This window comes from Mustelus asterias, chromosome 21 (assembly GCF_964213995.1).
Source record: "Mustelus asterias chromosome 21, sMusAst1.hap1.1, whole genome shotgun sequence".
NCBI lineage: Eukaryota > Metazoa > Chordata > Chondrichthyes > Carcharhiniformes > Triakidae > Mustelus > Mustelus asterias.
Window position 1 is genome coordinate 54600119 of NC_135821.1, and position 23061 is coordinate 54623179.

At 44.8% G+C, this 23061-nt stretch overlaps 1 pseudogene; it reads right to left on the bottom strand.

Annotated features, from left to right (window-relative positions):
- Positions 1–16825: 16825 nt before the first annotated feature.
- Positions 16826–17044, bottom strand: LOC144509618 (U2 spliceosomal RNA; annotated as a pseudogene).
- Between the last annotated feature and the right edge of the window lie 6017 nt (positions 17045–23061).

A 23061-nucleotide genomic window follows, 5' to 3' on the forward strand; every position in this document is an offset into this window, starting at 1 on the left:
CCAAAGAAGGAAAGGGCCACAAATTACATATGAGTAATGCCCACGTTTTGGCGTGACAGGTGTGGTTTTGGCGTTACAGATGTTGTTTTGGAGCAACAGAGGTTGTTTTGGCATAACAGGTGTTGTTTTGGCATTACAGGTGTTGTTTTGGTGTAACAGGTGTTGTCTTGGTGTACCAGCTGTTGTTTTGGTGTAACAGGTGTTGTCTTGGTGTAACAGGTGTTTTGGTGTAACAGGTGTTGTCTTGGTGTAACAGGTGTTGTTTTGGCATTACAGGTGTTGTTTTGGTGTAACAGGTGTTGTCTTGGTGTAACAGGTGTTTTAGTGTAACAGGTGTTGTCTTGGCGTAACAGGTGTTGTTTTGGCATTACAGGTGTTGTTTTGGTGTAACAGGTGTTGTTTTGGCGTTATAGGTGTTGTTTTGGTGTAACAGGTGTTGTTTTGGCGTTACAGGTGTTGTTTTGGCATTACAGGTGTTGTTTTGGCATTACAGGTGTTGTTTTGGTGTAACAGGTGTTGTCTTGGTGTAACAGGTGTTGTTTTGGCATTACAGGTGTTGTTTTGGTGTAACAGGTGTTGTTTTGGCGTTATAGGTGTTGTTTTGGTGTAACAGGTGTTGTTTTGGCGTTACAGGTGTTGTTTTGGCATTACAGGTGTTGTTTTGGCATTACAGGTGTTGTTTTGGTGTAACAGGTGTTGTCTTGGTGTACCAGGTGTTGTTTTGGTGTAACAGGTGTTGTCTTGGTGTAACAGGTGTTTTGGTGTAACAGGTGTTGTCTTGGCGTAACAGGTGTTGTTTTGGCATTACAGGTGTTGTTTTGGTGTAACAGGTGTTGTTTTGGCGTTATAGGTGTTGTTTTGGTGTAACAGGTGTTGTTTTGGCGTTACAGGTGTTGTTTTGGTGCAACAGAGGTTGTTTTGGCGTAACAGGTGTTTTGGCACCACGGGTGTTGTTTTGGCACCACCGGCATTTTGTCTCTAATATGTTGTTATCCTATTATATCTTTTCTGCACTCTTTCTAGTTTAATAATATCCTTTCTATAATAGGGTGACCAGAACTGTATTCAAAGTGTGGCCTTACCAATGTCTTGCACAACTTCAATAAAATGTCCCAACTCCTGTATTCAATGTTCTGACCAATGAAACCAAGCATGCCGAATTCCCGCTGCACCACTCTGTCCACCTGTGCCTCCACTTTCAAGGAGCTATGAACCTGTACCCCTAGATCTCTTTGTTCTATAACTCTCCCCAATGCCCAACTGTTAACTGAGTAAGTCCTGCCCAGGTTTGATCTACCAAAATGCATCATCTCACATTTATCAAAATTAAACTCCATCTGCCATTCATCAGCCCACTGGCCCAATTGATCAAGATCCCATTGCAATCCTAGATAACCTTCTTCACTGTCCACTATACCACCAATTTTGGTGTCATCTGCAATCTTACTAAGCATACCTCTTAAATTCTCATCCAAATCATTAATAAAAATGACAAATAACAGTGGACCCAGCACCGATCCCTGAGGCACACCGCTGGTCTCAGGTCTCCAGTTTGAAAAACAACCCTCTATAACCACCCTCTGTCTTCTGTCATCAAAGTAAGAAGTTTAACAACACCAGGTTAAAGTCCAACAGGTTTATTTGGTAGCAAAAGCCACACAAGCTTTCGGAGCTCTAAGCCCCTTCTTCAGGTGAGTGGGAATTCTGTTCACAAACAGAGCATATAAAGACACAAACTCAATTTACAGAATAATGGTTGGAATGCGAATACTTACAACTAACCAAGTCTTTAAGAAACAAAACAATGTGAGTGGAGAGAGCATCAAGACAGGCTAAAAAGATGTGTATTGTCCCCAGACAAGACAGCCAGTGAAACTCTGCAGGTCTAGGCAATTGTGGGGGTTACAAATAGTGTGACATGAACCCAATATCCCGGTTGAGGCCGTCCTCGTGTGTGCGGAACTTGGCTATCAGTTTCTGCTCAGCGACTCTGCGCTGTCGTGTGACACAGCTGGCGCCATCACTGCAACCTCAGCTCAAGGCAAAGACAACATTGCCAGTGGTTTTGAACGGGACCATGGTCATGAACTTTTATGTATCTGGCTTACTCCTGGTTGAAGCAAATGGTATTGACATCACCCCCCAGTTCATTACCCACTGTTGATTTGATTTGATTTATTATTGTCACACATATTAATGTACAGTGAAAAGTATTGTTTCTTGCGTGCTATATAGACAAAGCTTACCATACATAGGGAAGGAAAGGAGAGGGTGTAGAATGTAGTGTTACAGTCATAGCTAGGGTGTAGAGAAAGATCAGCTTAATGTAAGTTAATAATAGTAAATGGTTATAATACATTGCGTGAGGAAGGTCACTAACTCTGTGAATTCCAATTGAGTTGAATCCATTTCATTCTCTCCTGCTGGGGAGAAAGGCAGACATGTAGCTTTGCGAGGGTGCAGGTTTTCCCATGGTGCAAGGGGAGTAAACGTCACTCCGACATTTCCGCAGATCAACTCTGAGGTGCATTGCAAGTCACTGCGTTCCCTCAATGCCCAGCTGGTATGTGATCATAAGAAATGTATCATGCAGGCCAATATCAAGTGATCTGGCAGCACGCATGAAGCCTTGATTCTGCAGCAGTACAACTGGCATTTGAGCCAACACGTCAAACCTGAGGTTGGCTATGGGTGACAAGGTCTAGCCAATGACCCCATGGCTCATGACTCCAGTGCATGACGCTTGCACAAGTGGGCAGCATTCATATAACAGAAGGGGTGCTTCCACACAAAATGTGATCAGGCAGATCATTGGGGTACTTAAACAATACTTCAGGTGCCTGGGCCACTCTTGAGATGTCCTGCAGTACATGGCAGAGTGAGTGTCGGGATTTGCTACAGTCTGCTGTAGACCTTACCATCCAGAGAGCACAGCTAGTACCTCTAGCTACACAGCGACAGACGGAGGAGGAAGGGGTGGAGTAGCCAACACATCCCCTTTCCAGCCAAGCTGTTTGTGATGAACTCATTCGAATGTGATGCCCTATTTTGGCACAAACCAAAAAACAAGTAAATGTAATCAAATAAACTGCAGGACAAATTAAAAGGGAAGCCCCTTAAATGGATACTGCTTTAAACAAAACTAATCACAAATGAAATGTAAAACATCAAGCCAGAATGTGAGTAAGAGGGTCAGTGAGCACAACTGTGATTCCTCATTTACCAATAGTCCCACAACTTCCCTCTGTCACTGACCATCATAGTACTCACCTGAGGAGGCAATGGCTTCGTGGTATTATTGCTAGACCATTAATCCAGAAACTCAGCTAATGTTCTGGGGACCCGGGTTCAAATCCTGTCCATAGAAATCATAGAAACCCTACAGTACAGAAAGAGGCCATTCGGCCCATCGAGTCTGCACCGACCACAATCCCACCCAGGCCCTAACCCCATATCCCTACATATTTTACCCGCTAATCCCTCTAATCTACACATCCCAGGACACTAAGGGGCAATTTTAGCATGGCCAATCAACCTAACCCGCACATCTTTGGACTGTGGGAGGAAACCGGATCACCCGGAGGAAACCCACGCAGACACGAGGAGAATGTGCAAACTCCACACAGACAGTGACCCGAGCCGGGATTCGAACCCAGGTCCCTGGAGCTGTGAAGCAGCAGTGCTAACCACTGTGCTACCGTGCCGCCCCATAGCAGATGGTGGGATTTGAATTCAATAAAAAAGCCTGGAATTAAGAATCTACTGATGACTGTGAAACTATTGTTGATTGTCGGAAAAACCCATCTGGTTCACTAATGTCCTTTAGGGAAGGAAATCTGCCGTCCTTACCTGGTCTGGCCTACATGTGACTCCAGAACCACAGCAATGTGGTTGACTCTCAACTGCTCTCCAAGGGCAACTAGGGTGGGCAATAAATGTTGGCTCAGCCAGTGACGCCCGTGTCCAAGGAATAAAAAAAACTAAAGTAAAAGCTACCACAAAACAAATATTTCAAACCAAATTTATAAAGCAATCATCGCCATATTACACACAAAAGTCAACGATTCATCCCTCGTGTTTGTCTTGTGTCTCTCCTTGTGCTCCTACTCAGTGTGATTCAATTAGCTGCAGCACGGCTGGTGGAAGGCTGCTGACTGAAGATGGCTTTCCAGGATGAACTTGATCATCTCTGACCCTACAAGGGTCGGATTCAATTGGCATGGCCAGCAGCAGTATGGTCACTGGTGGAGTGGCAATGGTGGGAGGGTGAGTGCTGCCGTTCTGAGAGCGGACAATGGGCTTACACCATGGAGCCACTGCCACCCCTCTGGACAGACATCTCAGTAATCCTAGTGATGTGCTGGAAGACAGATTGCTGGTCCTCTGTGACACCCTACAAGCCTCTTTGACCAGGTGTCTGCAGCTGCCAGCTGATCAAACATTCAGCCTGAGGTATTAATGCAGCAACCAGATGTTGAGTGGCTTCTACTTAACTTTAAATTTAAGCTTATTTATCAGTGTCACAAGTAGGCTTACATTAACACTACACTGAAGTTACTGTGAAAATCCCTGAGTCGCCACGCTCCGGTGCTTGTTCGGGTACACTGAGGGAGAATTTAGCACGGCCAATGCACCTAACCAGCATATCTTTTGGATTGTGGGAAGAAACCGGAGCACCCGGAGGAAACCCACGCAGACACGGGGAGAACGTGCAGACTCCGCACAGACCGTGACCCAAGCCGGGAATTCGAACCTGGGTCCCTGGCGCTGTGAGGCAGCAGTGCTTTCCTGGGGATTTCATGGCCTTGCTCTTCCCGAAACCATAAGATCTCACCTGAGGTCAACGGACCTTTCCATGGTCCGCCCCTCGCCTACTCCCATTCCCATGGTGAGCCGGACAGTAAAATTCCGGCCTGTGTATCTCTTTGTTGTTTTAATCTGTGCGACTCATTGGTTATCCAGCAGGAGGGAGCTCTAGTGCCTGGAGTTACTGGGGAAACATTTGGTTCCTGCAATGAGAAAACATTAGGATCCTGCTGGATGCATGAACTAAGATGGGCCGAATGGCTTTAGGCTTATTTTATCGTGATTATTTCAAATTCATTCAAGGGAAAGCTGGACAGATTTTTGATAGATAAGGGAGTCAAGGGATAAGGGAGAGGGGGAGGGGTGGACTGGCAGAGGGGGCAAGGGTACAGATGGGAGTTGAGACCACAACCAGATCAGCCACGATCATATTGAATGATGGAGCAGGCTTGATGGGCCGAAGGGTCCATGCTGCTATGTTTCTATGTTCCTATATTAATACTGTGGGGTAGGAAATTGTCTCTGGATTGACCAATCCTTTTTGCAGCACCGCAACCCATTGCAGGTGTTATATGTGACATGCGACCAATCGAATATCACCCGTTTTGCGTCAAGACTCAAGATGAATATTTGCCCCCAGGTCTTTCATAACAAAGATATATTTATGATTGTAAGAGCATTCTTGGAGGTTCAAAGCTGATATTTGAACAAGACGATCTTTAAAACAGAAAATGAGCCTGGAATACATCACCCCGTGTCAATAGATCACACATACAGACACATGCCTGGGTAGTAACTGTTAGCTGCAATTCAGATGCTAGTGTCCTGCAGGCAAATTCTGCAGTGTGCATGTATTCTGTAGGCTCCTGAAATATCCCTTTGTTGTGCCGTCAGAGGCTTTCAGAAGGTGTCTATGCACACTTGTCTCATGTTAGAAGATGAGTAGTATTTTCGAAACTGTCTGATCCATGGTAGCAATTTAAAAAGTCCACATTTCCATTGATTAGAGGGTCTGTATCACTGCCTTTTAACCAAACAACCTGTGACTTTAGACTGGAAGGAGGAACTGGTGGGAAATCGAGAATGAGAGAACAATTAGTCAGAGCCTAGACATTAAGTGCACTTTGCACCAAACTAAAAGGTCGCCAGTTCAAGTCACTGAGCTGTCAAGTGAGCAGACTCACTTTCCTCAGTTGGGCAAATCAGTCACTCTCACAAAACCTCCTGGGTGGAGTCAGGGACATTAATGTGGTGATGCAGATGTTTTAGGGATAAAATCCGCTCAGAGTTTATGGTCAACAGTGAAAGAACCACGCTGACTGTTTGCCCGACCGGAAACTGCCCCACAGTCTTTTTGCGGGGTGTTTGAGGGGTAACTTGTTGCCAATGGGTGTCTGAACCTGCACATCACCCTCCACAGGGGAGTTGTAGCATGTGTGAGCAGGGCAAGCAAAAAGGAATCTCTTCAAACATCAGATTGTTGAACCCTCGGAGGCACACAGGGATTAAAGCAGAAAATATGAACCTGAGAGTATAAATTAGATTTCATTCATCGTAAAATCATGTGCAGAAAACAAAATGAACAGAGAGAAAGATTTATGGGATTAAGAGTGAGCGAGATAAAATGGAAAGAAAAAGTAAAGAAAAATATGTTAATATGTTAATTTTTATATCAATAACTCTAATTAAATTCTGAAATAATGAAACTCCACACTTGTAAAGTTACATTTTCATGTGTAGAGAGTTTGTTTGGCTGTAAATATAAATTACCTTTCCACTAAATATTCACTTTCATATAACTGCACCAGCCTTTATTCCCTCTGGCATGTTTTGTGAATAACTAGAGAGTAAATACCTGAATTTCACACCCTACCATGGATTTAAACGCGAAGGTTATCAGCTAAATACTGACCATTGTGTAACCTATGCAGGAGCAGGATAACTTGGACCGCATCTTTCAAATTTCTGCATTTGCTGTTCGATTTACCACTTAACAATAATGAGAGCTGTTAGCCATTCACAATAGATTGATATTGGGCAGAATCTTCTGATGACAGCGAGGATCTCACCCGCTAAGAGAGCTGGCGAGAGACCTGTGTTACCTCTTCCACTGGAGGTTTGTTGGATCTTCTGCCAATCAGGCAGATCTGAGAGCATTCACTGGCCTACCTCCAGAATCAAGACCCCAGGGGTCGCCATCCCTCTCACCAGGAGCTGCCAACCAATCCTGTGATTGGCACTGCCACAAAGGAGGATGTTGCCATAACAACACTCGCTCGAATTCCAGGATCGTGGAGAAAGGTGGGTGATACTGTGGGAAGTGGGGGGATGGGGTGGGGTGGCAGGGGCAGGGTGGGGGTGTAGGGCGATTTCCCAGGGTGAGGGCATGGGGAGAGGAAGGCAGGGGAAGCAGAAGCAAGGGAAGGGATGTGGCTCCCAGCAGACACCTCGCTGCTTGATGTCAAGTTCGTAGATCAGACACAGATTGCCTTTGATTGAGGGACCCCCAACTCCCACCTGGTAGCAATTGGTTGCACACATTTACTAGTTGTGAAGGTCTCATGTGGGCAGGCCAACATGGAGCTTTGTTAATCCCTGCAGCTGTGGTAAAGGCCCTTAAATGATCATTATTGACCACTTAAGGGCCTGCCTTTGGGTTGGGTGGGAAGGTCAGCCATGAAGCAGGAGAGGAGTGAAGGCAGCAGGGTTTAGGTATGACACAATCCTGCCTAATTAAGTTCCTTCCCATCTTGCCCCTCATCACCTCAGGGAGCAGAAGATTCCACCCATCGCTTTCCTCCCTGGAGGTTTGCCTCCGGTTGATAACCACTGAGAAACATTGATTGAAACAAAAAGAGATGCAAACCCCAAATAATTCTTCAAGTGTAAAAGAAAAGAAGCATAGAGTGGTAACTAATATTTATAAAGGAGAAGAAATGAGCAGTATGGATAATAATGTGCTGTTTCATTGACAGGTACATCACTGCCTATACTGTTTATTTTTTTGTATTCATTCATAGGACATGGGTGTCGCTGGCTGGCCAGCACCTATTGCCCATCCCTAGTTGCCCTTGAGAAGGTGGTGGTGAACTGTTCCTATTACAGGACTTACTGGCACGCACTGCCACAAATGTCAGGACCCAGAGGATGTATTTAGCATTCTAAAAGTGAGATTTATGATGGTTCGATTTCACAGCAACTCAATGAAACAGGGTCCAAATCAGTCAGTGAGAACCTTGATTTTGGCTGCATCTGGCTCAATGTGTTGCCATTACTGCTCTCCCGTCAGTCAATGGTGTGCAGTTGGCAGAGGCAGTGGAAAGAAGGTAAGTGCAGAGGAACATAGAAACATACAAAATAGGTACAGAAGTAGGCCATTCGGCCCTTTGAGCCTGTTCCACCATTCAATATGATCATGGCTGATCATGCACTTTTAGTATCCCACTCCCGCTTTCTCTCCATACCCACAGAAACATAAAATAACAACTTCTTTTGAATGCTTTCAGTTCCCTGGCTTCATTTTTAAGTTCAATCGCAGCGCAGACATCACCCAACTGGTGTTCCGACCAGCTCCTAGCGAGGTTTCCCAAAAGTTGTTGATCTTGACGAGAACCCCTCGATTTGTCACTGTTGGCTGGGATACCCCCAAATTGTCACAAATCTGGTGAGGAAAGATGTCTTTATTCAACCTACCCTCTGCCGATAGCAACAAGGTTTAATCTAACAAGGTTTCCCTTGGGTACCTTCTCATGTTTTAAAACAGAACCAATTTAACCAGGCTTTCATGAGTAAAGATAGAGTAAGTTTATTAATAACTAAAAAGGTAAGGAGAAATGATAAAACACATGCACCTGCATTCTTATAGATTAGAAGCAAGAATTGAGTTCAATAGTAAATAAATATCAATAAAATGTTAGACGGAACAGTCCTTGAGTTGTAAGGAATAGATGATGAAGCATTGATGCCATTATAAATTGATTCCAGTATTGTTGACTTCTGCAGGCAAGTAGTTGATTCTTTGATTCGGGTGTTCTGTGGTTTGTTAGAGTTATTTCAATTCTTTTTTTAGCTGCGATCCTTTTTGTTGGCTGGTTGACTTCTAATTCAGAGACAGAGATTTTAGATATTCCTGCAAAATATGGCTATTTTGTTTTAGCAGGGGCACTTGTTCTGGTGCTGAGTCACACACCTTCAATGTGGAACATTTCCAGCAGCGAGCGAATGCACGCATGCACACACACACACGCACTCACACATTCACACACACACGGACATGCACACATGCACACAATCTCACACACACACACAATCTCACACACACACACACATGCACGCACGCACACACACGCACACAAACCTACACTCTCTCCTGGCTAGTTTCCAACTCCCTATTTGTATATTCCAACTAGAAACCCAAAATATGCAAGTCCATCTCGGCAATTGCACCCAGAGTCTTTGAGATGAGAGTCATCGTGTACCTTTGAATTTCTGGAGATGGTAATCAGTCTTTGGATGCTGTTCCAAGTACCTTCTCTGGAAATAGGGAGGGGTTCCATTGTTCCTCAGATGCGGCCATTCCTGTCAGTCGCTAAGTGTACATTCTCAGCCACCTTTGGGGTTTTTGTCCATTTTAAAATATAAAACTCAGGTCTTTTTAAAGTCCAATTTTTCCATGTATATATTTTTCTCTGTTAGCGTAACTTTGGGGTAGCAACCTTGATGCTGAGGTTGGTTCAGACACTGTAACACCCTGCCTAATAGTCTGTACCTCCCTACTGTCTCTTTCTGTGAGTAGATCCATAGACCTTTTTTGAACAATCTTCCTGATCAGCTGGTTCTAAAATCTCTTTATGTGGCATGGTGCCAGTTTGGTTTGATAATGTTCCTGGGAAGCGCCTGAGGCATTTGACTGTATTAAACATGGTAAATAAATGCAAGCTGTAGCTGAGGGGGAAGCTTCTTGATCAGTATTTATCCCTTAGTCAACTCGACTAAAACAGAGGAGGTGGAATCTGTCCTTGTTGTGCCCAGTTTCTGGACCAAACATTTGTAAATACCAGGTGGCACGGTGGCACAGTGGTTAGCATTGCTGCCTCACAGCACCAGGGACCTGGGTTCAATTCCCAGCTTGAGTCTGCACTGTCTGTGCAGAGTCTGCACGTTCTCCCTGTGTCTTCATGGGTTTCCTCCGGGTGCTCTGGTTTCCTCCCACAGTCCGAAAGACGTGCTGGCCAGGTGCGCTGGCCATGCTAAATTCTCCCTCAGTGTACCCGAACACGCGCTGGAGTGTGTTGACTAGGGGATTTTCACAGTAACCTCATTGTAGTGTTCATGTAAGCCTACTTGTGACACTAAATAAATTAACTTAAACTTCTGTTGAGGAAGAAATTTTGTGTTGTGATTTCTCATTGTCAATCTGCCCTTGAAGTGTGCCAGCTACCAATTGGAAGTCAATTGCCAGGATTCTCTGTCCTCCCCATGGCGTTTTTCTTGGTGGCAACACCATTGACTGGTGGCAGGATCTGTTGGTCTTGCTGCTGTCAATGGGTTTTCCCACTGACTCCACTCCTCATCGCTGAGAGACATGCGGTGGGGGGGAACCGTCGACGGGACCAGATGATCTCACCGGTGTGAAGGGCTGGAAAATCGTTTCCAATGACTTCCCAGTGCCTATTAGGGACTATTAGGCTATTAGGGGCCTTGAATATCCAAATCAAGATCATAACACTTTTATTAGGATTCTACCCCAACTTGATTTACAGAGGCCTATCTGGTGGTGGTCTTTAAAGAGACTACTGGAGGTTGCCCTCAAAAATGTAAGTTCTCCTTACTTAAGAACAGAAGCAACTAAGGGGATTCTTCAATAGAGATGTTCAAGATTATGCATTTTAATGAAGCAAATAAGAAGAAACTGATTCCACCGGCAGCAAGATCAGTAGCCAGATACCACACGTTTAAGATAATTTGTGGAGATGAGGAGAATTTCTTTTGCACACGAGTTATGAACTGGAATGCATTGTCTGAAAGATTGGCAGACGCGGCTTCAACAGTAAATTCCAAAAGAGAGTTGGACAACATTTCTAGGGCTATGAAAGTAGAAGTAATTAAATCGTTCTTTGATAGAGCCAGCACAGATATGATAGGCTGAAGGGCCTCTCTCAAGTTGCATAATTCGATGAACCTTTTTTACACTATAGTTTCCTCCTGACGCTAAAGATAACTCTTGTTGTTGCCAGCTCAAACCCACCTCTATCCCATTCACTTCCCCCCGCTATTTCCCTCCCCTGGTGGGGTGTCAGAGTCAGCCCAACTGGTGAGCTGAATTGAGATACTTAACTGGCTTTTGCAGTTCTGTTGAAATGAAGCCTAATGTCCTTTGCTTGGATGTGTGTTCTGGCTACGATTGCCAATTCACCCTGCTTTCTGGTGTTCCATCAATTTCTTCCCTGGGAATACTCGTAATTTATTTCACTTGGGCGGCACAGTGGCGCGGTGGTTAGCACTGCTGTCTCACAGCGCCAGGGACCCGGGTTCGATTCCAGCCTCGGGTGACTATCTGTGTGGAGTTTGCACATTCTCCCCGTGTCTGCGTGGGTTTCCTCCAGGTGCTCCGGTTTCCTCCCACAGTCCAAAGATATGCAGGTTAGGTGGATTGGCCGTGCTAAATTGCCCCTTACTGTCAGGGGGATTAGCGGGGTAAATACATGGGGTTATGGGATAGGGCCTGTTGTCGGTGCAGGCTTGATGGGCCAAATGGCCTCTTTCCGCGCTGTTGGATTCTTTGGGCAGAGTTTCCTCATCCCGCCCTCCAAGATAATTGTGGTGGGCAGGACAGGACCACCGCAAGGGTCGGTTGACCTCGGGCGAGACTTTCTGGCCTTGGGGCAAGCACGGCTGTAAATTCCGCCCATAGATTCTATAATGTATCTGCGTTGTGTTTGCTAACATTCTGAGAACAGTAACTTCAAAAGTTGTAAAGCACTTCAGGGCATCCCGAGCAGTTGAAAACTGCCACTTAAATGTAAATATCTTAGTCTCTTTTGACTCATTTGATTCCCAAGATTTTAATGCAATTCTTTCTAAGAATTTTATGATTATGTTTGTTAAAATCATAATGAATGTTGTTCCTGCCGGTGCAATTATCGCATCAAACACGTTTCTAAAATAAGAACAAAACTGTTGCTCTGATAGGAGTTAATATCCGGAGACCTGAAGCCTTTAAATGAATGCCTGGCATTGCTTGGTATCCAGATCATTGTTGAACATCTGGCAAAATAACCTGCCAAACAAAATTACCTTAATTCAATATACAGCTGGAACTGCCACACACGTACACAGCATTTTGGGAGCAGCACCAAATCCATCGCACTGCACATACCCAAAACGGAAAAAACAGAATAATTAGGGAAGGTGTTTCAATAACTTGTGGAGATGATGATAAGGGAAGGACAGTAATAGACTCCGTGGCATTCTCTATACAATAGCGTTATTGATTGTAGCGTCATACAGGCCGCCTGTGTGGTTTGGCACAAGTCCAGCCTTTGGAATTCACAATAGAAAATATTCAAATGCATAACTTCTGTAGTCTTAAAGCCCGTGTGCAATGCTATTGAAGAGGGTGTGGAGATGCTGTTATGGTAACAACTTAGAATATGCATAGTTTAAGAGTCATACCTAATTGAGACCCCAATCTTGTTTCCAAATGTCACATTTGACCTCATTCAAATTATTTGAGGTTGATTTTCCAAAAGAGTGATGCATGTGGGTTGATTGGAGTGAGATAGGAAACCAATGTTATCATTGGCCCAACACTGCATGGGTACAGGTTTATTGAGGTGAGAGGCGCACAGGGTAAGGTAGCAGGAAGGTTCAAAAAATTGAATCAGAGAATTATTTTAGATGACGTAAAATTTGGGTTTTAAAAGCCTGAAATCTGTCAGAGGAAGGATAGCCCGAAGGAGGTAAGAGGTTCTATAGCTTTGAGATTCCCTCATGAGTCTCTGTAATAGTGGCTTCTCTTGCCAGCCTTCCAATATGACCTGCAAAGTCTCAAGGACTGACTCTTAAAGCCTTGGCAGCATTGAAAAAGATTTTATGTACGACGCGATAACACCTAACTTTATATCCACTGACGCTCTCAACCCCTCCATTGCTTCTGGGCTATTTGACGACTTGTCCAACATCCTGTTTTGGATGGGCTGTCTGTTGCGAAACAGCAAGAAGACCAAAGCCAAAGCCTTTCGTTCCCCGTCAGAAACATCCTGCTGTCACCATTTTATCCATTTCCCTTGCTGGCCACTCGCTCAGGCTGAAGCAGGCTCCTCGCCTCCTAGGCATCTTATTTGGTCCCAAATTGTCCAAAGGGAGCCTATCGCACACTGGCAGTTTGCCAAATTGAGTGAAATTAGGCCTGATCGTGAAATTGATACAGAATCCAACTCTTTCAAGTGGCTTCACCCACACCCAACCCAAGCTGTTTTTAAGTTTAGCATTTAAGGTTTTACAAGTAAGTCTTGTGCTGGCTACAGCGAGTGAATTTTCAGAATGGGGTAAGACTGCCTCCTCCATGCCTGAACAAATGGAGGGAGCGATTTTCCGACCTCACTGCGCTGTCGGTTGATTATGCTGGTCTCGAAGAGTAGCATCCGGGCCTAAAAAACCATTTCGCACCAGCGCCAAACAGTTTGTGATTCTCCCAGCCCGTTCCTAATGGTGTGAACTAGATCATGCCCAGAAAGGACGTGTGTCCGATTAGCATATTTGAAGTAGCATTTAAATATGTATAACCTGATCAAATCCATCCAGGCGCAGCGTGAGAATGGCAAGAATCATTACTAGTCTCCACTAGCGGAGACCTGGTATGATGGCCAAGCCAGGGAGCTCAGAAGCCACTGAAGCCCCGAGTGGTTGGGGAAATGGCCGGGCGGTGCCCATCGGGCAATGCCCACTTGGCATGGCCCACCTAACACATGGGGGGTGCCCAGCAGTGGCCACCGGCTGCCTGGTAATGGTCCTTGTACAGACTGGCAATGGCCACCATACAGACCAGCAGTGGCTACCGTACAGACTGGCACTGCCAGTTGAGCACTGCCAGTGTGGCAGTGCAGAAGGAGGCCATTTGACCCTTCAAGCCTGCATCAACACTATGATAGAGGATTTTACCCAGGCCCTATCCCCATGATCCCATGTATTTACCCCAGTAATCCCCCTAACCTACACATCTTGGGACACTAAGGGGCAATTTAACATGGCCAATCCAACTAACCGGCACATCGTTGGACTGCGGGAGGAAATCAGAGCACCCGGAGGAAACCCATGGAGACACAGGGCAATAATTTAGCAACTTTCAGAACACATCAAAATTCTTTACAGCTGACGAACTATGAAGTTTAGTCATTCTTGTAATCTAAGAAATGCATCAGGTAATTTGTGCTGTTCAAGCAAAGTCCTACAAACAGCATTGTGATCAAATCAGGTAACTTCCCCTTTGGTGATGTTGGTTGAGGGATAGATTTTGGCCCGGACACTGGGGATAACTCCCCTGCCCTTTGTCAGAATCGAGCTGTGGGATCTTTTATGTTTACCTGAGAGGGCAGATCAGACCTTGGTTTCACATCCCGCCCGAAATAGAAAGCTCTTCTCATGGTGCAGCACTCCCTCAGCACTGCACCGATGTATCAGCGTAGATTCTACATTTAGATTTTTAGATTGGGGGAGGGGAATTTTCCAGCCGTACACACCCTGCTGCCGCTGCACTTAGCCAAATCTTCCTTTCCTGCAGCGGAACCACAAAGTCCAGAATAGGATCTTGAACCTATGATTTTATAACTCAGAAGTGAGAACATATCGACTGAATTGGGGACTAAAACTTCCTAGGTCCATGTCTATCTTTTTTCCCCTTCTCACTTACTTCATGCTAAACAGATGAAGTTTAATTGATCAATTGTACAGTGTAAAGTTAATTTATTAGTCACAAGTAAGGCTTACATTAACACTGCAATGAAGTTACTGTGGAATTCCCCTAGTCACCACAGTCCGGCGCCTATTTGGGAGGAAGCCGGAGCACCTGGAGAGAACGTGCAAACTCCACACAGACAGTGACCCAAACCGGGAATCGAACCCGGGTCCTTGGCACTGTGAAGCGGTAGTGCTAGCCACTGTGCTACCGTGCCGCCCGTGTATGCATCATGTTGATGTTTGCTGCTAAAGCAAGTTGCCTGTGCACACGATGTCAGTGTGCCATTTTCTTTTTGCCAAAGGAAATGACATCGTAATTCTTCCCCCTCTGTCAATGTAGGTGTTATAACTGACTCAGTGGCATCATCATAGTGTGTAATTGCAAGAACGACATCCACGTATCTATGACAGCTTTACAATTTTATGTGGATGGCATCCTGCACGTTTTCGAAGCAAAGACGAAGCAACTTCAGTATAAGCGCCAGGTGTACTGCTAAATCACTGGTGTATTCATTTAGACATTGTTAAAGAATGAGATGTGATTGACCTGAAAATCCCCATTAGATCTACAACAGCATTGTGCGCAAAGTCAATACATTACTTTTGAAAAGATTTGGTTGATATGTTAAGTATGTGCACAAATGGGAATATAAAGCACATACTGAGAGTAGATACCTACGCTGATTGAGTAATGATTCGACAGCATTTGCAGTTCAATACCTTTTTGTAGAGCATTTGTTAAAGGGGATATTTTCTGTTAGTTTTCCGTCTGGTTTCAGTAATGTTTCTTTCACTGTTTTGTTTGTACATGAGCGTATTTGTACTTCTGGATGTAATATTGAAAGAGATTATTATGCAATTGTCTAGCGGACTTTAAGCTATGTTTAACAAAGTTAGCCAAGGCTGGGCCCAGGGTTTTTACTCTGACACAAATCCTCCGGGGACCACCTAGTGTTATTTATGGTGGTGCCAATAAAACATAACCACACACACACATACACAACACTGAAGCATTAATACGCCCATGGGTCTTGATGTGCTTTGCAATATCCAGCTTTTGTTTTATATTTCTATTGATGAGGAGACTTCAATATTTGAACTCATGTTGGCTGAAATTGTGATGATCATTGAAATCTTTGCATGAAATGGAATATATTGCAATCACTACTAAGGGCCTGCGATACATCAGATAGAATAAAACAAAGTTTAGTTTCGAATTAAACTCTGTCTCTCATTTTGATGTAGAAAAAACAATTTGTGCCACATCTATTTTTTCTTTCAGTTCATCTCCATTACCAGCCCACATGCTATTTAGATTATCGTGGATCTAAACAGTGCCACTTACGTCCTCGCATGTCTTTGTATAAATCTGCCTATATCGTAAAACATGTCAACTGTGTAAACATCGTTTACCCATTCACTCCTTTTGTTTCTCTCATTGACTCTTTGCTTGGATATGATCCTACTAGCTTAAAGATGGGATAGGTCATGTGTCCATCACTCTCCAGCACTTTAGACAAGTGGTCATTACCCATGTGTAAGCCTTGACGTTAAAGGGGTCACAGTCAACAACAATGTCAATGAAAAGGAAAATTAGGTGGTTTCGAGAACACATGCCCAACCCACACTGACAATACAACACTCCAGCACTAAGCTGAAGTGACCCTCTAAGAGTCTGCAGGCTATTTGTTCCTTGGCTAATGATTAATATTTTCCTGTAAAACCCTTTTCAGCCTGTTTTCTCTTCTAAACCTGGAGAGTTTGAATTTTCTGAGAACATAACTCAGAGAATTCACATTGACTGATTCCAGTAAAAAATAAGATATTAGCATCATTCAAAAACTGCAATCACATTGGTTGTTTAGATTAGCACCATATAAATATCATCATTTTGATTTAATAATATTTCAATTTAAGATGACTGTTTCAACTCAAGTTATAATTCTTCAGTGACCATTGAATAGATTTGCCAAAATTATATTTTTAAATACTCATTCACAGACACTAAGCATCACTGGCTAGTCCAGCATTTGTTACCCATCTTACATTGCCTTTTAAACAAATGTTATTCCTTGCTCAAAGTTACAAAGCCAATGTGCAGAGTGGACAGAGCAAGCCCTTAATCCATCTCCTTGCTTGCTCCAAAAAACAATTCAAACTGAATCCAATTCATGGTCCCCATTAAAGTGACATACTTGATCCAAGCTGACAAGAACAGGCATTACACCTAATGTCAGGTTTGATTCTACATTAGATCTTAGCCAAAGGGCCAAAAAGCCATTCAATAGAATCCCTACACTGAAGAAGGAAGTCATTCAGCCCATCATGTCTGCACCCACTCTCCAAAAGAGCATCTTACCCCAGGCCCACCTGCCACCCGGCCCTCACCTCCGCCCTATTCCCATAACCCTGCACATTTACCATGGCTAATACACCTAAACTACACACCCTTGGACACTAGGGGCAATTTAGCATGGTCAATCCATCTAATCTGCACATCTTTGGACTGTGGGAGGAAACCAGAGCACCTGGAGGAAACCCACACAGACACAGGGAGAATGTGCAAACTCCACACAGACAGTAACCCAAGCCAGGAATTGAACCCAGGTTCCTGGCACTGTGAAGCAGCAGTGCTAACCATTGTGCCACCGTGCCATCCTTATATTGCCTTTGTGAAGTGAGTGATGAGCCACTTTGTTGAGTAGAACAGAGTGCTGTCCAGGGCTACTTCAGAGGAGGTAAGAGTCAACCACATTACAGTGGGTCCCCAGCCACATATACGCCGGGCTGGGTAGGGACAGCAAGTTGCCTTCTCCAAAGGGCCCTAGTGAATCGGATGGGCTTTTACAACAATCTGATGGTTTTATGATCACCATTGCCGATACTAGCTTTTTATTTCAGATTTTTAAAAATTAACTGAATTTAAATTCCCCAGTTGCTGTGGTGGGATTTGAACTCACAGCTCCAGACCGTTAAACTGGAGTCTATACTACGAGTCCTGTAACATTGTTGGCAGGATTTTACGGCCTCGTTCTTCCCGAAACCATAAAATCCCGCCCAAGGTCAACGGACCTCCCCATGCTCTGCCCCTCACACGCTCCGGGGCGGTAAAATTCCGGCAGCAAGTATAAGGGGAGGCGGTGGCACAGTGGTATTGTCACTGGACTAGTAATCCCGAATCCGAGGGTAATTCGCCAGGGACCTGGCTTTGAATTCCACCACAGCAGATGGTGAAATTTGAATTCAATAAATTTTGGAAATAAAAATCTAATGACGACCACGAAGCCCTTGTTGATTTTTGTAAAAGTCCACTCTGTTCAAGGACAATCAGGGATGGGTAATAAATGCTGGCCCTGCCAGCGATGCCCACATCCCATGAACACATTAAAAAAAAACCCTTCATCGAGACGTTAAAATGATAAACTGGATAGCAAATTAGCTATGACTATATTAGTTGTAGAATGATCATTTTTAAAAATAGTCTTTTCCTTCACACTCTAATGGATTGTTTCACTCCATTTCCTTTTGAATGTGACTTGATCCAACCTGCAGCAACCACTGTTCGCCAGGTGGGACAACAGAAACGTGTTTAGTGTGCAACCCTCTGTCAAAGTCACTCATAACTTGGTCACTGAGAGAGCGTGTGGTGAACCTGGGACCACTTAGCCTCTTGTTTTCATTCTTTACTTGTTGGGGAGCTTCTGGTTTCAGTTCCTTGGTTGGCAAGAAGTCTGACAAATTAAATGTATGTCCTGGATGATAAATTAGGGTATCATTTGCATCATAGATTAATGGTGAAAAAATTCAAACCAGTGGAATCTATATCTGGAAGAATGCAAACTGTTTCTATTATAGCTCTAGGGGCTAAAGGGATCAAGAGATATGGGGGGAAGGGAGGATTGGGATATTGAATTCGATGATCAGCCATGATCAAGATGAATGGCGGAGCAGGCTCGAAGGGCCGAATGGCCTATTTTGACTTCTAGTTTCTATGTTTTGAAGAGCCTTTTTCGGGAGAAATGGGGGCAATGTGGCAGTATAAAAAAACCTCAGGATTAAGGTGCAGGTGAGAGAAGGTGTACAATAAGAATGGGGGGACAAAGAGTGGAATTTAATAGAGTCATAGAGGTTTCCAGCATAGAAACAGGCCCTTCGGCCCAACTTGTCCATGCCGCCCTTTTTTTAACCACTAAGCTAGTCCCAATTGCCTGCGCTGTGCCCATAACCCTCTATACCCATCTTACTCATGTAACTGTCTAAATGCTTTTTAAAAGACAAAATTGTACCCGCCTCTACTACTACCTCTGGCAGCATGTTCCAGACACTCCCACCTTCTGTGTGAAAGAATTGCCCCTCTGGACCCTTTTGCATCTCTCCCCTCTCAACTTAAACCTATGCCCTCTAGTTTTAGACTCCCCTACCTTTGGGAAAAGATATTGATTATCAAGCTGATCTATGCCCCATGTTGGTGATTGGGGTCTCACTTGGTGGGAGCCGTAAGCTACTTCTCTCCTCGAGGCCGAATATTTTTACAAGGTAATCAGGCAATGAGTTGGACAGCATCGGGCCTTCTGTGCAGTCAAGCCCCTGGTAGGGTAGAAATCCCGCCCCTGAGAACTGCTGACCAAACAGAGGCTAGCAGCATGACTGGCAGCATCACCAAGAGTGGTGGCACCTGTCGTTTTTACATTTGGAACTACCTTGAGGATTACTGCTGGATCCCCAGATAGTGATCAGTGTGGGAAGGATGGGGAGTGGGGGGGGGGGGGGGGGGGGGGGGGCGGGGAGGGGGGGGGGAACGGTCACAGGGAGGGGTTTTCTGGTGAGTTGGATGGTGGATGGGGGATCAAGGGTGGGAGGGGTGGCTTTCAGTTGTACTTCCCCTATTCCCAATGCTGGATCCCACAATCAGGCACAGGGCACTTGCAAATGATGGACCCCCTCAGAAGGCCGCAGGCAAGCTTGACAGGACCCACAAACCGTGCCCTCCCATTCGATTGAATGCCTCCCCTCCCCTGCCTCCGAATTTGCCTCCAGGGAATCATTAAATTCAGTCGGAAGTATCATTTTGGAATTGTAACAGAGATTTATTAATCATCTAGATGAGGGAACTAAAATATCTCCAAATTTACAGATGACACAAAGCTGGGTGGGGGGTGAGGGAGATGGGAGCGTGGTGGGTGAGCTGTGAGGAGATGCAGAGATGCTTCAATGTGTTTTGGACAAGTTGAATGAGTGGGTGAATTCATGGCTGATGCACCATCAATGTGAGGTTATCCACTTTGATAGCAAAAACAGGAAGGCACATTATTATCTGAATGGCTATAAATTGAGAGAGGGGAATGGGTAACAAGGCTTGGGTATCCTCATGTACCAGTCACTGAAGGTAAGTATGCAGGTGCAGCAGGCAGTAAATAAAGCAAGTTGTATGTTGGCCTTCATAGCGAGAGGATTTAACTACAGGAACAGGGATGTCTTGCTGCAATTATACAAAGCCTTGGTGAGACCACACCTGGAGTGTTGTGTGCAGTTTTGGTCTCCTTATCTGAGGAAGGATTTTCTTGCTATAGAAGGAGTGCAACAAAGGTTTACCAGACTGATTCCTGGGACGGCGGAACTGACGTATGAGGAGAGGTTGAGTCAGTTAGGATTATATTCGCTGGAGTTCAGAAGAATGAGGGGGATTTCATAGAAGCCTAAAAATTCTAACAGGACTAGATAGCGTGGATGCAGGAAGAATGTTACTAAAGCTGGGGGAGTCCAGAACCAGGGGTCATAGTTTAAGGATACGGATTAAATCTTTTAGAACTGAGATGAGGAGAAATTTCTTCACCAAAAGAGTGATAAGCCTGTGAAATTTGCTACTGCAGAAAGCAGTTGAAGCCAAAACATATGTTTTCAAGAAGGAGTTAGATATAGATCTTGGGGCAAATGGAATCAAAGGATATAGGGGAAAGGGGGAACAGGCTATTGAGTTGGATGATCATCCATGATCGTATTGAATGGTGGGGCAGGCTCGAAGGGCCGAATGGCCTACATCTGTCCCTATTTTCTATGTAAACTTTTATTGGTTAGTATTGTGACTCCTATGTTAGAGGGATTAGAGTGGATTTGGAACTTTGAGATGAATAGAAAGGGACCAAATGATTCAGCATTTAGTGATTAGAACAGTAATGGTCAGTGATGATCAAACAGCACTTGCCCAGTGAATTACTCCGGCATTTGCATTGGAAGATCCATTCAACTAACTGGCCAGAAAGTGCAACTCTCTCTTCTCGACATCTGGAACTTGTGTGAACAGTGTGAGTCACTGTGTATCTTCTTAACCAACCACAAGGAACAATCATTAATGAATAGAGCCGAGGCTGAGTGACTCCAATACCAAGCCAGATACCGAAAGTGAAATACATGCCAAATTTTTACGGCCCTTTCTGCCAGTGGGAACTTCCAGTCCTGCAGATGGTGACCCCCCCTCTCCCTTCTGCACCCCCCCCCCCCCCCCCACCCCACCTGCCCTGCGGCTCTCTCCCCAGTGGTGGAGGGTGCAGGGCACGCAAAATCCATAGACATCGGTGAAACCACAACATCCTGTCACTAGCCAATGGCGGATTGCCTCTGCTGCTAGAATGTACGTCACGGGGGGGGCCGGATTATCCCACCCACAGTGAGGGAAAGAAAGATTAGATTACGAAAGAGAGATAGAATAGAAAGAAAACGTTAAAAAAGTTTAGCATCTTAAATTTTCAACAATAATTAAAATTTGGAGGAATGAGTCTTCACAGCTGCAAAATTTAATTTTCACCACCAGAAAGATTATTTAACAGCAATTAAGACTTACTGTTCCATTAAAAGGGTACTTATACTGGAATAGGTAAGCCCTAATGTTTTCCTACGATTTTGCTTTGTATATATCAGGTAAGTACAGCAACCTCACACCATTCAATGAATTTGAATGGAGGAACTGGGCATTTTGGATGCAACATGCTGATTTCTGTCATGAATAATGCATATGGGTTCCACCAAGGTCGCTCAGCTTCTGACCTCATTACAACTCGGGTTCAAACTTGGACAAAAGAGCTGAATGCCAGAGGCGATGTGAGAGTGACTATCCTTGGCATCAAGGCCGCATGTGACTGAATAAGCCATCAAGGACCCCGAGCAAAACTGGAGTCAATAGGAGTCAGGGGCAAAACTCTCCACTGGTTGGAGTCATACCTGGCACAAAAGAAGATGGTTGTGGTTGTAGGTCAATTATCTCAGCTCCAGGACATCACTGCAGGAGTTCCTTAGGGTAGTATCCTAGGCCCAACCATCTTCAGCTGCTTCAGCAATGACCTTCCTTCCATCATAAGGTCAGAAGTGATGATGTTTGCTGATGACTGCACAATGTTCAACACCATTTGTGACTCCTCAGGCATTGATGCAGTCCATATCCAATTGCGGCAAGACCTGGAAAATATCCAGGCTTGGGCTGACAAGTGGCCAGTAACATTCGTGCCACACAAGTGCCAGGCAATGACCATCTCCAACAAGAGAGAATCTAACCATTGTATAACATTCAATGGCATTAACATCGCTGAGTCTCCTACTATCAACATCCTGGGGGCTACCATTGACCAGAAACTGAAATGGACTAGCCATATAAATACTGTGGCCAAGGAACAGGTCAGAGGCTAGGAATTCTGCGTTGAGTAACTCACTTCCTGACTCCCCAAAGCCTGTCCACCATCTACAAAGCTCAAATCAGGAGTGTGATGGAATACTCCCCACCTGCCTGGATGGGTGCAGCTCCAACACCCAAGAAGTTCAACACCATTTAGGACAAAGCAACCCACACGATTGCCACCCCTTCCACAAACATTCACTCCCTCCACCACCGATGAACAGTGGCAGCCATGTGTGCCAACTATAAGATGCACTGCAGGAACTCACCAAGGCCCTTTAGGTAGCACCTTCCAAACCCATGACTGCTACCATCTAGAAGGACAAGGGCAGCAGTTAGTTGGGAACACCACCATCTGGAAGTTGTCTTCCAAGTCACTCATCATCCTGACCTGGAAATATATCACTGTCCCTTCGCTGTTGCTGGGTCAAAATCCTGGAATTGCCTCCCTAACAGCTCTGTGGGTGTACCTACACCACAGGGACTGCAGTGGTTCATGAAGGCAGCTCACCACCTACTTCTCATGGGCAGTTAAGGATGGGCAATGAATGCTGGACTAGCCAGCAATGGCCACATCGCATAAATAAATTTGGAAAAGTACGTGTGGTTGCTGCGATTTGCTTCCTAATTTCCAT